The sequence below is a fragment of the Acomys russatus genome, chromosome 15, assembly GCF_903995435.1.
Source record: "Acomys russatus chromosome 15, mAcoRus1.1, whole genome shotgun sequence".
NCBI classification, from domain to species: domain Eukaryota; kingdom Metazoa; phylum Chordata; class Mammalia; order Rodentia; family Muridae; genus Acomys; species Acomys russatus.
In genome coordinates, this window is record NC_067151.1 from 12,131,012 (window position 1) to 12,146,121 (window position 15,110).

General features: G+C 45.5%; 1 pseudogene; it reads right to left on the reverse strand.

Annotated features, from left to right (window-relative positions):
- Positions 1 to 12,838: 12,838 nt before the first annotated feature.
- On the reverse strand, positions 12,839 to 13,951 carry LOC127198887 (proline-rich protein 5-like; annotated as a pseudogene).
- Positions 13,952 to 15,110: the final 1,159 nt, after the last annotated feature.

A 15,110-nucleotide genomic window follows, 5' to 3' on the forward strand; every position in this document is an offset into this window, starting at 1 on the left:
AGTTAAGGGGTTGGTGGAAGGGAGGTAGAGGCTTCAATACCCCAAATAAAATAGAGCTTAAAAACTAGTGTCAACAGATACCTTAAAGGCCTTGCCTCTCAGCATCAGCAAATGACCATCATCAGACTTCAATATGAGTTCCAGAGGGGACAAACCACAGCATCAGCCTCTACATAGTGGTCCCTTTCCAGGAGTAACCGCTGCTGATTAGAAGAGATGGATTTACAGACATTGCTTACAGACTCATACTGCACAGAAGAGAAGCAGAAGAAGAAGAGGACAGTTCCACTGGGGGTGGAGGGAGGGGTCCACAGAAGAGAAAAAGACCAGGAGCACGTGGTGTCTGGAGTCCAGTCAGAGCCCAGAGAGGATGGTCCAGGAAGCACTTCTCCTGACGTTCCCAAACCACCACATCCCAGGGAGCCCAGGACCTCGTGCTGTCCTGGTCATCATTCTTGGCCGTTCCTTCCCTCAGGCGTCATGAAACTCCTTGGCAACTTGATGTCCAGCATGTCTGGATCAGATGATGCTGATTATCAGAGCCCTCGGGGAAGTGATGGATGGAACCAGCTCTCAGTAGCTGAATGTGTCCTCAGATGGGACAGATATGAGAGAAGAACAGAAGCAAACAAAGCCCTGGGAAACATGCACCACTGGCCTATCTCACACTACATGAGATGATGGCCAGGGCAGGAATTAATCTCTATCCATCACTGATATTAAGCACAAACCATAGCATCCACTACACAGTGGCAGCTCAATCGATCCCTTATGAGTAAATGCCTTTTAAGAATGGTTTAGTGAACCATCAAATGGCTCAGTGGATAGAGGTGCTTGCTGCCAAGCTTGATGACATAAGTTTGAATCCTGTCACACACACGGATGGAGAACCAACTTTTGTAATTTGTCTTCTGACCCTGCAGTAGTGTCATGTTATCACTCACACACTAATAATAACAATAAATAATAATTTAAGGTGAAAAATACAAATCTACTGTGAGAGAGTTATACTTCACTTCTTACACATCCAGATCCTTTTCCATGACTGACGTCATTCCATGAATTACTCTATTATTTTTTCCTATAATATTCTTATTGATTATTTGGGAACTTCACATCATGAATCCTAAGCGCCCTCACTTGCCAGTCCTCCCAGGTCTGTTCCTCAGCGCTTGAGACTGGCCCCCTCAAAAAAGAAAAAAAAAAAGTCTAATTTGTATTTCTCATATACTCTCTGGAGCATGGTCACACTCCTGGTGGCCAGCCCCTTAAACTGACCACAGGCACCCCTGCCAGAAGCCATCAGTTCTGGAGTGATACGCTTCAGCATCCTTTTTAAGATGAAGAGCTTTTTAGGCATTCTCTTCGATGGCTTTCTGTCTAGGCTGTTGCTTTTTGGCACGGGTGGGGGTAGGTGTCGTCACAGAAGCCGTCTGTGCCCATCTTTCTCAACTGTGAGTCTGCAGTCATCAATACCATAGCAAAAGTTTCTTCCTCACCCTTTACAGGAGCCTGGATCATAGACTTACACATGGTTTCTGATGACAGCATGGACCTTGAACATCCACGTGGTCCCTGGTGTCAGCAAGTACCGCCGACCTCGGTGTGGTCTCCTGTTGCAGTATAGACTATGGACACCACCTGCTGCGCAGGCCATGGACACCATCACAGCCTCAGGCAGCAGCACAGTCCAAGGACATCCATATGAATTCAGGCTGCAGGATAAGAGTTACCCTATTGTTATACAAAACCTATTATACTTTTTGAATAGTACAAGATGCCTGAGTGCGAATGCATTTTTTTTTTTTTTTTTTAAGTTTCATGTTGGGAAGATAACAATATATGTTGTGGAAACAGAAGCCATGGGTCTGGGCTACTTGGGCTCTGAGCTGCTGGGGGAAATGTGTCCCTCTGCACTCCTCACAACAGCGTTCTTTGTTTCGTGATGTGACACGTACACACTCAAGACCTGGTGCCATTCTCAGAACGTGGCCAGCAGAAGGGACAAGTGAGCACAAAGGCTAGTCTATGTTACCATCTGTATGGTAGGTAGCCCCACTGGTTTCTTCCTCTTCCTTTTTTAAGTCAGATTAGGTAAAATGGCTCCCTCTTATGCAGAGTTTGTGTAATTAAGGCCCATTTTAAAATGGAAATACAGGTTTACATTTCTCTTTCTGGGAATACAGTTTGGTTAGTAGAGTGCTTGCCTAGTGTGCTTGAGGCCCTGGGTCCCACTGTCTGAACCACATCAGCTAGGTGTAATGACACACACCTGTATAATCCCGGTTCTGGGAGATGACTGCGCAAGGATCAGACGTTCAAGATCATCCTTGACTGTATGAGTCTGAGTCAGCCTGAGCCACGCTGTCTCAAATGAAAAAGAAAGGTCAAGCAGCTGTCGCATTCTGCATAGCTGCAAGGATAAATATGGATACAGGCTCAGCATCCGTACCATAGGGAGATACAGAGGAACAGAGTGGAGTAGAGAGCCACAGCTTTGAAACCTGGTGGGGAAGGAGTAAGTCACAGCCCATGGCAACCTCCTTAGGCTGGGTGAGGGGATGAAATGAGCGAACATTCCACATAAGGAATCTTGTTGTTGATGACAGAAATCTAACCCAAAATAGAATAAAGGAAATGGAAACTTTGGGTTGCTTGTGCTGGGGAGCAGAGGGTGGGGCAGTAGAGAGCCTCAGGGGCTTTAGGAGGCAGGAAGTGAGAGCTGTTGGAACTCTTGGCAAGTCATGTGGGTTGACAGGCCTAGGGTTGCATCTCAGCAAGGAGACAGTTTTGAAATTTGTAAAGAGGGACTCTGACAGGCCTGACCCGACACAACCTGCTCACTGCTGGGATGATGCTTCCTTGCTGCAGATTCCCCAGGAACAGGAGGGGTTGTTTGAGGCAGACAGGATGGTGCCCAATTATCACGCTCAGAAGGGAAGTTTGCTCTGGTGGCATGAGCTCCCAAAATATCTATGACCTTGTTCCCAATTTTACCCCCAACTGTGAGTCTCTCAAAACAATTGGCCTCTGCATTTAGGGGAGGTTTGCAGATGGGGAAAGTTTTCTTGTTGTTGTTGTTGTTTTGTGTGTGTGTGTGTGTGTGTGTATTTGTCTTATTAAATTTCTCTTTTCCAAAATACCATCTTTCAGTACTTCTCGTCAAAATATAGGATATGAAAACATTCTCAGAAAAACAGAGAGAAATCTGTAAGAACATCGCCTGCCCATGGTCCAGGTGCATCCATGCTACAGAGCCCAAACATCAAGGCGGAGGTTGGGTGGGGTGGGCTAGTCTGTTAGAAGTCCATCTTCTTCATGATCAAGATGCAGCCGTGCCATTGCAGGCAATCCAAACACCAAGAGAGGGGCTGGGAGGGGGTGCCGGGATGGGGAGCAAATATTGACCTAAATCAGGGTCCACGAGATGTGGCCTTCTCATCAAGATGAGCAGATCTCAGTTGGAGACGGCTCAATGGGCAATGGGCTTGAAAGTGCTCTCTATGAAAGCATGAGGATGTGGGTTTCGATTCTGAACACTCACATAAAACAAACAGACAGACAGATAGATAGACAAAGCTGGAAGGACCCATAAGCCTAGCAATGAGGGCCAGAGAAGGGGGCTCCTGGGTGCTCACTGGCCAGCCAATTAGGTGAGACGATGGGCTCCAGGCTCAGTGAAAGTCCTGGTATCAAAAAGTAATGTAGAGGGTCTGTGGGATAGTTCAAGGGGTGGATGCTTGCCACCAAGACTGAATTAGACCTCTAGAATCCATGTGGTGGAAGCAGAAGACAGAGTCCTGAACGCTTTCCTGTGACCGCTACACTTACACTGTCCACATCGTGCACTCCTCTTCTCCAAAAAAAAAAAAAAAAAAAAAGTATAAAAGAGAAAAGTGATTAAAGACTCTTAGCATTGACCTCCAATCTTCACACTGGCCTGCATAGGTGAACACACACACACACACACACACACACACACACACACACACACACACACACCACATCACACATACACGCCACATCATACACGTAGACACACTCCCTGGTCCTGCTGTGATTACTGCTCTTGTAGCATTCTCATGTAGCCAAGATACTGCCTCCCAAGTGCTGGGATTAAAGGCGTGAGCCATCATGCCCGGCCTCCAACACCGATTTTGAAGTGGGTTTTTAGGCTGCTACTCCATCATTAGAGTGGAAGAAGTGGAAATGCTCCCTGCAGGTGCGGTGAGGCAGGACAGCAAGTGAGGATGTCTGAACCCCAAAGCGGAACAAAGGAACATGGGCAATAGGCACAGTAGGTTGAACTGTGTGCCACATAGAGGTATTCAGAAGAGCTAACTGGTCTACCTGAGCCTATGACTCCGTGGAGGGATATGTTTCGTGCATACGGATTTAAGAGCAGACTCTCTCAGCATCACTGACATCCATATAAGAAGAGGAAACCTGAACAGACACCTTTCCCCAGGGGAAGACTTGCAGGGACAAAGAACCTTGCAGAGAGGCGAGTCTGGGGCAACCATCAGAAGCTGACCCAGCGCCAAGCTGCTGCCAAAGTTGTGGAAAGATCGCCCTCTAGTGATTTCCAGAGAGATGATATTTTTCCCCCAACACCAGGTTTGTCTGCAAGTTTGTAGACTAGAACTACAAAACAAGGTGTTTAAGCTACTGAGGTTGTAACAGCCTTAAGAATCGAATTCTTAAAAAAAAAAAAAAAAAAAAGAAACGAATTCTTATGGTTAAGTGGAAGTTAGAAAGTAAGCAAAAACTAATTAGGAAAAAAGTCCAACATGTATGTTGTGAAAGTACTTATCAATGTAAAATTATGATATATGTATAAAGAAATGCAAATTGAGGCAAAAGTTTTAAAAAATAATGTTTCCTCCACATTCTAATAGTGTAGTTAGCAATTTGTTTTATTTGTATTCATAGGCATCTATTTTATAGTGCCAACAGTCCTTGGGAGTTTATTGGGCAGTTCTATATATTTAATGGAAGGCAGCCAATCAAACTATTCCTTTCTTAATATTCAACAGATAAAAAGAACAGAGAAACTCAGAAAATTTACTTATGAAGAAAATAAGGCCTCAATATAATTTAACCATATGCCAATACTGCTCTTTTCCTATTTAATTTTTAAAAATCAATTCTAATGCACTTGAAAGACTTTGCCTGAGCCATTGTTTAAAGATTACAAAGTGTGGAGGAACATTGAGTATAAATAGAACCCAGTAGTAAGAGGGATTTAGACAAAAAGGAGCAGGGAAGGCCATGGTCTATGGAAATGGGCTAGTTGCAGAGAGCAGGGAGCTGAAAAATTTTTGCTGAGATTCACCCTTAAGAAAACTGCTTGAGAGAGGAGAGAAATTGTGGATGGAGGTACCTCTGTGACTAGCTGGAGACCTAATACAGGGTAGGCGTCTGGGGGACAGAGATGACACTAGCTGAGAATCCTAGTGGCGGAGGTCATGGAGACTGAAGACAACACCCTTTAACTACACAGGACTCCTAGTGGAGGGAGGGAAGCACAGACTCACCCACAAGAATTTAGATCCAACATTTACCCTGCCTATAAGATATGTGGGGATAAAGATAGAGCAGACACTGAGGAAATGTCCAACCAGTGCCTGGCCCAACCTGAGATATACCTCCTGAGAGTTTCCACGCAGCGGTGGATTGAAACAGATGCTGAGACTCATAGCCAAACCCTGGGTGAAGCATATGGAATCTTGTGAAAAAGTGGGGGGAAAGATAGAAGGATCTGGAGGTGACAGGAGCTCCACAAGAAGACCGACAAAGCCAACTCATCAGGGCCCAGAGGGGCTTGTGGAGACTGAAACAACCAACCAAGAACCGTTTATAGACTGAACCTAGGCAGATGTAGCCAATAGCCAGCTCAAGCTTCATGTGGGCCCCCTGGTAAGAGGAGCAGGGCTTGTCTCTGATATGGACTCTGTTGCCTGCTTTTTGATAACTTCCCCGTGGCAGAGCTGCCTTGCCAGGCCACAGGGGAAGAGAACATCCTCAGTCCTGATGCAATTTGATGGGTTCGGGTGGGTTACTATGAGGGGGTCCCCTTTTTTGAGGAACAGGGGAGGGAGGGTGGGACCAGGAGGAGAGGAGGGGGGCTATGATTGGGATGGAAAGTGAATAAATATATTAATTTTTAAAAAACTGTTTGCACTGTTAAGTGAATAAAAAAGAAAAATTTGAAAATCCTCCAATTCTAAGAAGAAAAAGAGGAGCAGGAGGAGGAAGAAGAAAAAGAAGGAGAAGAAGAAGAAGAAGAAGAAGAAGAAGAAGAAGAAGAAGAAGAAGAAGAAGAAGAAGAAGAGAAAAAGAAACTGGTGTCCCATAGACCAGCTTCAGGATCAGAGAAGAGAAAGTCTTGGTGGTTATTTAGTAGGGAGAATTGAGCTGGTGGAGAAAAGCTGGCTAAAGAGACCAGCTATTGGTGAACAGTTAGTTATAGGAACTAATTGTTGAGGAGAGATTAAGGAAAGGGGAGAAAAGAAATATTGAGGTTCAGGCATGAATTATGGTGCAAACTGAAATGTCATCTATTTTTCTTCTGCTGCTTCCTTGGGCCAACCCCAGTACTTTATTTAAAGTAAAGTTCTTTTTTTCATTACAGATTACATCATGATTTTCTCACCTTTTACAATAGAGCATTTAAAAATCGACAGAGCAAGAAAACAATCTAACAAAGACACACAAATGGTTCTACATAACCTACAATAAGACATATAGCAAAAATCAATCAATATCCAAGAAATGGTCAGCATGACCTCATTATTATTTCTTAAACAATGCTCTGGAAAGTTTAATCATAAATTTCCCCAGGATAAAACCACTGTATTTACATGATTGTTATAGCAACAACATTTGAAACTAAATGTGCTTAACACAGAAAAAAACTTGATTTACTTCCAGTCCCAAACCAAAAGGTGTGTTAACGAAGCCTGGGTTAATTGCCAAGGGGTCCTCTATTGTAAAATATCTGGAAAGCATGATGTTCTAAGCCCACCTTCTATTGCTTTCAAAGCAGATTCTAAAGAAACAAGTTTTACTTTTCTACAGCTAACAATATCTAAACAGGTACTATTATATCAAAGTCCTAACTTTCTTTTCAAGCAATTTCTTCCTGGCTGCTCACAAAAGTCAGAGCCAAGACTCTCTCATTGTCTCAAGCCTTTGGTCAGCATTTTCTTCGGAAAAAGGTTTTCCAGTGTAAATTCCATTAGGCCTAAGAAATAGAGAGAAAGGCAGTTTAAGAGAAAAAGTAGATTTCAAAGTAGTTTTAAGGCAAAATTAAACCTGGACCAAACAATATATTTAAAGACAGTGGTAATCAGCTGGAGATCTTTGGAACTTTGTCAAACAAAGCCTCAAGAACTTTTCTGGATGTCTTAAGATCATGCTGGGCAGTCAGAGGTCTTTGGAACTTTGTCAAGCTAAGCCTCTATGACTTGCCCTTGTCTCTGACACTGGCGATTGTTGGTGAATACTTTTAACCCCAGCACTTGTGAGGCAGGGGTAGGCAGATCTCTGAGTTTGAGATGTATCTACAGAGTTCCAGGACAGCCAGGGTACGTAGAGAAATCCTGTTATGGAGAAAATAAAAAGATGAAAAAAACTGTTTGGCAGGACACTGATAGTACAGGCACTAAGACCAACAATTAAGAAATAGAACCTTAGAATTGAAGGTATGGTAAAGGACACCATCATTCATACAAAGCAGTGTCCTACAGAATGGGAAAAAAAGCTTTACTGTTTATGCATCCAACAGAAGCTTAATAGCTAATATATATAAAGAAATAAAAATACAAAACAAAACAAAACTGAGTACCAAAAAAACCAAACAGCTGTTGTGTTTGTTTTCCTCCCAGCCCCAATCTTCCAGAACTCATGAGACTCGAAATATATTTACAAAATACCTAGGCCATATAGCTAGGCTTTTCTCTGACTAGCTCATAACTTAAAATAGCCCATTTTTACTAATCTACATTCTGCCACATGGTTGGTTACCTCTGCTCAGGTACCATGCGTCTGTCTTCCTCACATCTTCCCAGGTGACTCTCATGGGTCTTCCTTCTCACATCTTCCTGGGAGAATCTTCCCCTGCTGCCTCCTTGATGTCCCACCTTCTATTCTACCCCTTCCTATAGGTCATAGGCATATCATGCCTGAGACCACTCCTGAGATGACCCCAGACACTCAGAGATCCAGTCATGAGTAAGAGAAACAGGTAAATGGAGGATAAGAAGAAACAGAAGGATTTGGGCACAATGAAGAGAGGTATTACTGGAGATTCAAGGGTAGTGAGGAACAGCCTGATGGCAGTAGCTGATGATGCCACCTGGGACCATGTCGGGTTTTGGCCTGTGATGCCTGCCACAGGGGCCATACCTGGGTCTGCAGCCTTGAAGCATCAGGGATTTGTTACCATTAAAGGCCAGGTGGATGTTCCTAGTACGGGCTACCACCCTGGGGACATGCTAATGTCTGAGGGATGCATATAACCAGCCTTACCCCTCATGTGGGTATCATGGGAGAACTGGCACTAAAGGCATATGAGCAAGAGAGCTAACTTTACTCTTAGCCAGCTGCAGTACTCTGGAGAGTGCACCCCCTTCCTTGGAGGAAGTTGTGGGTGAAGTGGGAGAACTGGCCCTTAGACTCATTTCCCATGTGGTGTTGTGGATGAAGGAGAGATATTCTCTTCCTCATCCCACCCCCAACACCTGTGGCAGGTGAGAGACCTGGCCCTGGGGTCATGAGAGCAGGAGAGCTGTCCCTGCCCCTCACCAGTTGTACCACTCAGGAGAGCAGGCCCTGTGCCTTACCTGGGCAGCACAGTAGAGCTGGCCACAGATGCAGGGGTTGTAGGTGAGCCATCCCTGAGGTTGTGAGCACAGGAGAGTTGGCCCTGCCTCTTATCTGCTGTGAGGTGACACAGACAGCCGAGAGATATCCTCCTCCCTTCCTTTATCCCTCTACATCTATGGTAGGCAGGAGAGTTGGCATCAGGGTTGTGAGAGTGGGGGAACTGGCCATCTCCCTCACCAGCTGCAACACACTGGGGAGCAGACCATGTACCTCACCTGGGCAGCAGGGTAAAGCCAGCCCTGCTTGCAGAGAGGGGTGGTGGTGAGTTGCAGGTGATCCAGCCCTGAGGGCATGACAGCTGGAAAGCTGGCAGGCCGAACATCTCAGATATTTCTGATGCCCAGATCCAGGGATTTTAATTGGCCCATTCCATGCTAAAGTGTATGAGGGGGCAGGTCTTACAGATCCAAAACTACAGCTCTCCATGATACAGAGCAATGACAAGATAGCCAAGAGGAGTCCCAGTGAGGTTCCATTATTTAATAGGGTAGCAGAAGCCAGAGGCCTGTACCAGACCAACAAGTCACTGCAATGAACATTTGCAAGCAAAAAAGTGTGGGCAAAAGGGTATACCGTGGGACACACTGACACACTACAGCTTCCCACAATAAATTTTTTTTTCTCTGTCGGGGAGGAGGTTGCAAGGGTGGAGGGCAGGGAGATGAGTGAGATTGAGGTGTAGGATGTGAAATTCACACACACACACACAAAAAAAAAAAGTGAAAAGAAAAGAAAAGAAACAAAGAAAGAAAGTAGGCTAAGGAAGTTATGGAGATCAAGTCAGTAAATAGCGCTGCCCTCCCTCAGGGCTCAGGGAGCTATGTGGAAGAGGATGTGGAACGATTGTAAGAGGCAGAGGAGATGAATAACATCAGGAAAACAGCATCTTACAGGCACGATAGGACTGATGTGCATATGAACTCATAGATACTATGGCAGTGTGCACAAGGCCTGCATAGGTCCAAGCCAGATGGGGTCCCAGCACTGAGAAGGAGGTGTGGACACCAGCTCCCACCCCTACCCAAGAAGCTGTCTCCAATGGCTACCCGCTTACAAAGGAAAAATGAACTCAATGATATTGTTGTAGATTAAAAAAAATCTGTATTGCTTTGTTTGAGAAATTTTTTATCTTACCAGTCTTTTGCTTCTATATTATGATTTCCAATGGGGGTTTTGTGTGTTTCTTGTGCTCTTTTTCTTGTCTTTTCTAATTGTGGGATTTTGTAATTTGCCTGTTTGTTTTTTAAAGAGAAAAGAAAGAAGGTATGGCATTGGAGAGGTAGGGAGTTGGGGAGGATCTGGGAAGAGTTGAGGTGCGGGGAGCCATAACCAGTGTTTAGTGCTCTAGAGGCTGGGGGATCTGGGACAAGGGAGAAAAAAAAAAAAAAAAAAAAAAAAAAAGAGGGAAACTATAGTCTCATGCAACAGCCAACTTTATTCAGAGCATCAGACAGTTTGTACTCTGAGCGTTAAGAGGAGTCACAGGAGTAAAATGTCACAAAGACAAGACACACATGATGAACAAGCTGCACATGGCAAAAGCATGTTTTTCCAAAGAGGCACAAAAACAAATAACAATAGTCAGTTGTAATGAACTGCTCGCCCCTGTCTACTGCACCTGGGAGGGGCACAAGAACACATTCCGAGAATAATTCTGTGTTTTGAAGAAACTGAGGTCACGAGACTTTTGGGGGGTTTTAATTTTGTTTTGTTTTGGTAAGCACTCAGAACTCTCCTTGAACAACTTCATTCTTGGACTGTGTTTTGACATTTGCTCTTCTGTTTTTTAAACACAGGACATGCAGATTGGCTTTGATTCGAGATAATGTGCATAAATCTAACGCCATTTGATGCCTGAGCATGAATAAGCAAGCAAATCATAAACACGAAGAATGATATTAGAACAGTGAAATCATTGTGTGTAGTACTCAGCAACCAAGAACAGGGATCCAAGCTGAGCATGTTGGCACATGTCTTTAATCCGAGCACTCAGGGAGGCAGAGAAGGGTAGATCCCTGTGAGTTCAAGGCCAGCCTGGTCTACAGAGTGAGTCCAGGACAGCCAGGGATACACAGAGAAACCCTGTCTTGGGGAAAAAGAAAAAAAAAAAGGAACAGGGATTATATACTGATCAGAAAAATCTAGAGAATAACTTGACCTGTGTGATTAGTAGTTCTCGTGTCTCATAGAATGTGAGCCCATATTTGCCTTCTAATAGGAACACAAATGTTATGATGTGCTGTGAAAACAGGAAGTGATTCAAAGCCCAAGGAAAAATTAAATGCAGTTCTTTCTCCAGGTCAATGAATATTACAGTCCCAAGGTCAGGCATAAACACAGATTCATTAGTGAGGTTAACAGGAAGATTAGTAAAGATAACAGGAACTGGATCCACTCTACAAGCTGACGCAAAGGACAACAAGGAACATAAAACCAAGACACATGCTCAGCGGCAGTAACCACCGATGCACAGGGTCAAAGCAGCTATCGTGGACACAAAAGGATTCTCAGGGGACACAGGGCTCCAGGTGTTTTGTAGAATTTCTCCCTTGATGCATGGGCCTTATCTTGACTTCTGGTGATACGGTCAATATCTCCTTTTGCCCTTCCGCTGGAAGGTCATTATCTTCTGGTGACTTCCACTGTCTTCTCACCCTCTACTGGTGTCCCTTGACGGCCCGGAGCTGGAGGGGCCAAAGGGAAGTCCATAATGCTTCAGTGGACGCATCTGCGGTAACAGATGCACACCTTTCCCAATTTTCTTCCGGAAAAGTAAAAATGGGGCCAGTTAATGCATCAGCTTGCTTATTTCCTCCTGCACTAAAACCAGGGCGGTTAGAGTGTGCGTGTGTATGAGTAATAAACAAAGAATGTATTCGGGTTTTAAGCAGACATTGTAGTTCCCCTAGTAATAGAAATACAACAGTGTGAAGAAGACATTGAACTGGCTTAAGCAGAATCTGAAACAGTACTTAAGTGTTTATGAGTTAACCGTAATAGATGAATCAAAACAACTGGTCCCACCTGTTTGGCTGAGGAAAAAGAAACAGGTGGATGAATATCCGGACCGAGAATTCCTTCTATATCCCCAGATGAACCGTCAATAAAATAAGTGTGTGCCTATGGAATGCGAGAAGGTTGGACAATTTTAAACCTTGTGAGAAAATCCCATAGCCTACCAGACGGATAATGATTTCCTATCCTTCCATAGGATTATGGAGATGGAATCTTAAAACTCAGAGTTCTGTAACGATCTTAAAAACCTGATTATTGGTTAAGGGAAATATAATACAGCAAGGATAAAATTCATATAATTGTTGATATCTAATTGCCCCCTGATTTACTAACTGAGCAAGAAGAGTAATGTAAGCAGTTAGTGTTTTATGGTCCTTATGGTATAAATAAATCTGTTCCTAAGGTTTATCCACTTGTGCTATACATAATTCCTGTGGATGTGAGTTTAATGGGGGAAAATAAGTAAATTTAAAAGCAGTGAGGCTTTCATATGCTACACAAATGCCTTTTCAGTCTGGATTCAAATAACTGTAGTTCTTTTTTTGCCTCTCAAGACAATATGTGAGGACCCCCTGCCCCCCCAACTCCCCCACCTCTCCCCCCCTCCCATGAGAACTTCCTTCTAGAGGTTTAAATAGACTGGTTAATGCATTGGACATACCAGATACAGCTTATGAGGCTGGAAGGAATTGGGAGACAATAGGATGGAGAAGGCCCAGAGATGAGGATCCAGGTGACTTAGGCAGTCTGGAAGTCAGTGGTGCAAGGAGCTGGTCACAGACCAGAGTGGGGAGGTCTGCAGGTGCTACCGAGGGCATGAGGACTTGCTTGTGCCCTAAAGGAAATAAGGTAGTGTTGCCCAAGGCAAGAGCCCCTTGGTGATACTTGTAAGGAAAATGAATGTCTTCATCCTGGCCACAAAGGAGGGATGGGCTCAGCTGAGGGAAGCACTGTTCAGCTCTGAGTCCTCCTGGCTGCCACTTGCTACACCTTCAAGTTCCAATTCATCAGGGCTATCCGGGGTGCTGGGCTCACTGGCGGTGTGGTGGTGGGAAGCTGGATGGCAAAAGCAGGTGTTTGTCCTCGTCACTAGCCTCCTCCTCCCCCAACCCTGAGTGCATCATGGTGGCCATAGGCAACAGCTGGATCTCAGAGTGGGCATTGGCTACTGTGTGCCGCCAAGCATCTCCGCATTTCTCCAAGGACGCCTCCCCTTTTTGTTCTGTTAGCGGGGTCAAGACCATCTCATTCAGCAGCCGGCCAACTGTGGTCATCAGAAGCATAGTTTACGACAGTCACCTTGGGTCAGACTGTGGAATGCCTCCTGTCCAGTGAATACGTGGGGCCTGAGCAGCTGTGGTCCCCGCTAATGCCAAGGAGGAGACACCACTTGCTTAGCTAGCTCCTCCAGCTGCAAATAGCCCTCACTTGGGCTCATGAGCACTCGGCAGAATGAGCAGCGTTTGTATAAGAGACAAGGGCAACTTGGACTGCGCCAACAGCAGCAAGTCACCCAGCTTCACCTTCAGCAGGAGCAGGTCACAGAAGCCCAGCAGGGAGATGTGTGGGATGGTCCCTGAACCAGATAAAATATTGCCTGCGGGGCAGGGAGAGTCTCCGTGAAGAAGTAGTCCCCGACTTCTCCCAAAATCTCAGTGCCACTGTCATCTTCACACAGCTTGATCTTCTCCACAAAGGACAGTCCTTTTGCAAGAATCTGGTTCTGGAAAGAGTCTGTAATGAATGGTCCAGGTTCACTCTTTAGCAGCCACCTGATGTTTTCATTGAGTGAGTATAGCTCATTGCTCCGCAAGCCGCCCCCTTTGAAAACGTTGATCACAGCCGTCTGCAGTCAAGAGTTGGAACTTAGCTGTGGAGCCTGCCTGGCAGCTCACTGAGCACGAGGACGAGGGGGGAGGGAGTGGGGGGGCTGGGGAAGGCGGTGGGGGGGGGGGGGGGGGGTACTGGGAGCGGAAGGGCCGCAGAGGCAGAAGGAGTTCATCTTGTGGAACTCAATGCGCAGGAGAGGAGCAAGGCTGCGGGTCATAAATCCGAGTGAGAACTGAGCTGTGTCGTGAGGACCAGAAGTTTCTGGCCACCCAAAGAAAAGGCTTCTCACGCAGCCAACACCCCCTTGGGGTTCCGGGAGTGAGTCACTAGAGCCGAGCCCTGCCCTTTGTCTCCGTCCAGTACTGCGAGAAGTTTTCTCGCAGGAAAGAAGCGATTTGGATGGTTCTCGCCTTGCTCTCTCTCCCTGGGTCCTCTCAGCTCTCCTCTCCTCCTGATCGTGTCCAGCCTGGGGTTTTTCTCAGGCATAGCCTCAAGAGTCCCGCCTGGTGACTGTTCTCTGCTCTTTCAATTTACGGCAGACTAATAGTGTGATTTGTGCTCCTCTTTTCTTAAAAAACAAAAAAAAGATGCCCAAGCTGGACATGAGGCAAAGCCTTCACTGGTCTTTGCTCCATCATTCCCACTCACCTCCATCTGTGAGGGTCCCCACTCTCACATCTCAGAGCTAAATTCAGGGCCCTGTTCATGGTGCCGATAAGTGAGTCGGACTACAGTCTCATGCAATAGCCACCTTTACTCAGAGTATCGGACAATTTATAACCTGAAGGTTAAGAGGGGTCACGTGAGCAAAGTGCTCAAGGACAAGGACAAGCCACGCATAGTGAACAAGATGTGTATATGACAAAACATGGTTTTCTGTAGAGGCGCATAAACGAGTAACAAGAGCCAGTTAGAACAAATAATCTGAAGTAAGCTCACTCCTGTCTGCTACGCCTGGGAGGAGCACAAAAACACGTTCCAAGAATAATGTCATGTTTTAAGGGAACTGAGGTCACAAGACTCTTGTGCTGGCTACTCTTATGTCACCTGACACACAAACTATAGGTATCTGAAAAGAGGGAATCGTAATTGTGAAAATGCCTTCAAAAGATCCAGCTGTAAAGCATTTTCTTAACTAGTTATTGATGGGGAGGGGCCCAGCCTGGGCTTGTGGTCCTGGAGTCTATAAGAAAGCAGGCGAAACAAGCCAAGGGAATCAAGTCAGAACCAATGTCCTTCCATGGCCTCTGCATCAGCTCGTGCCTCCCAGTCCCCAGTCGTCCCCCCCCTCCACCCCCGCCCTGCTTGAATTCCTGTCCTGACTTCCTTTGGTGATGAACAGCAATGTGGAAGTGTATGCTGAATAAACCCTTTTC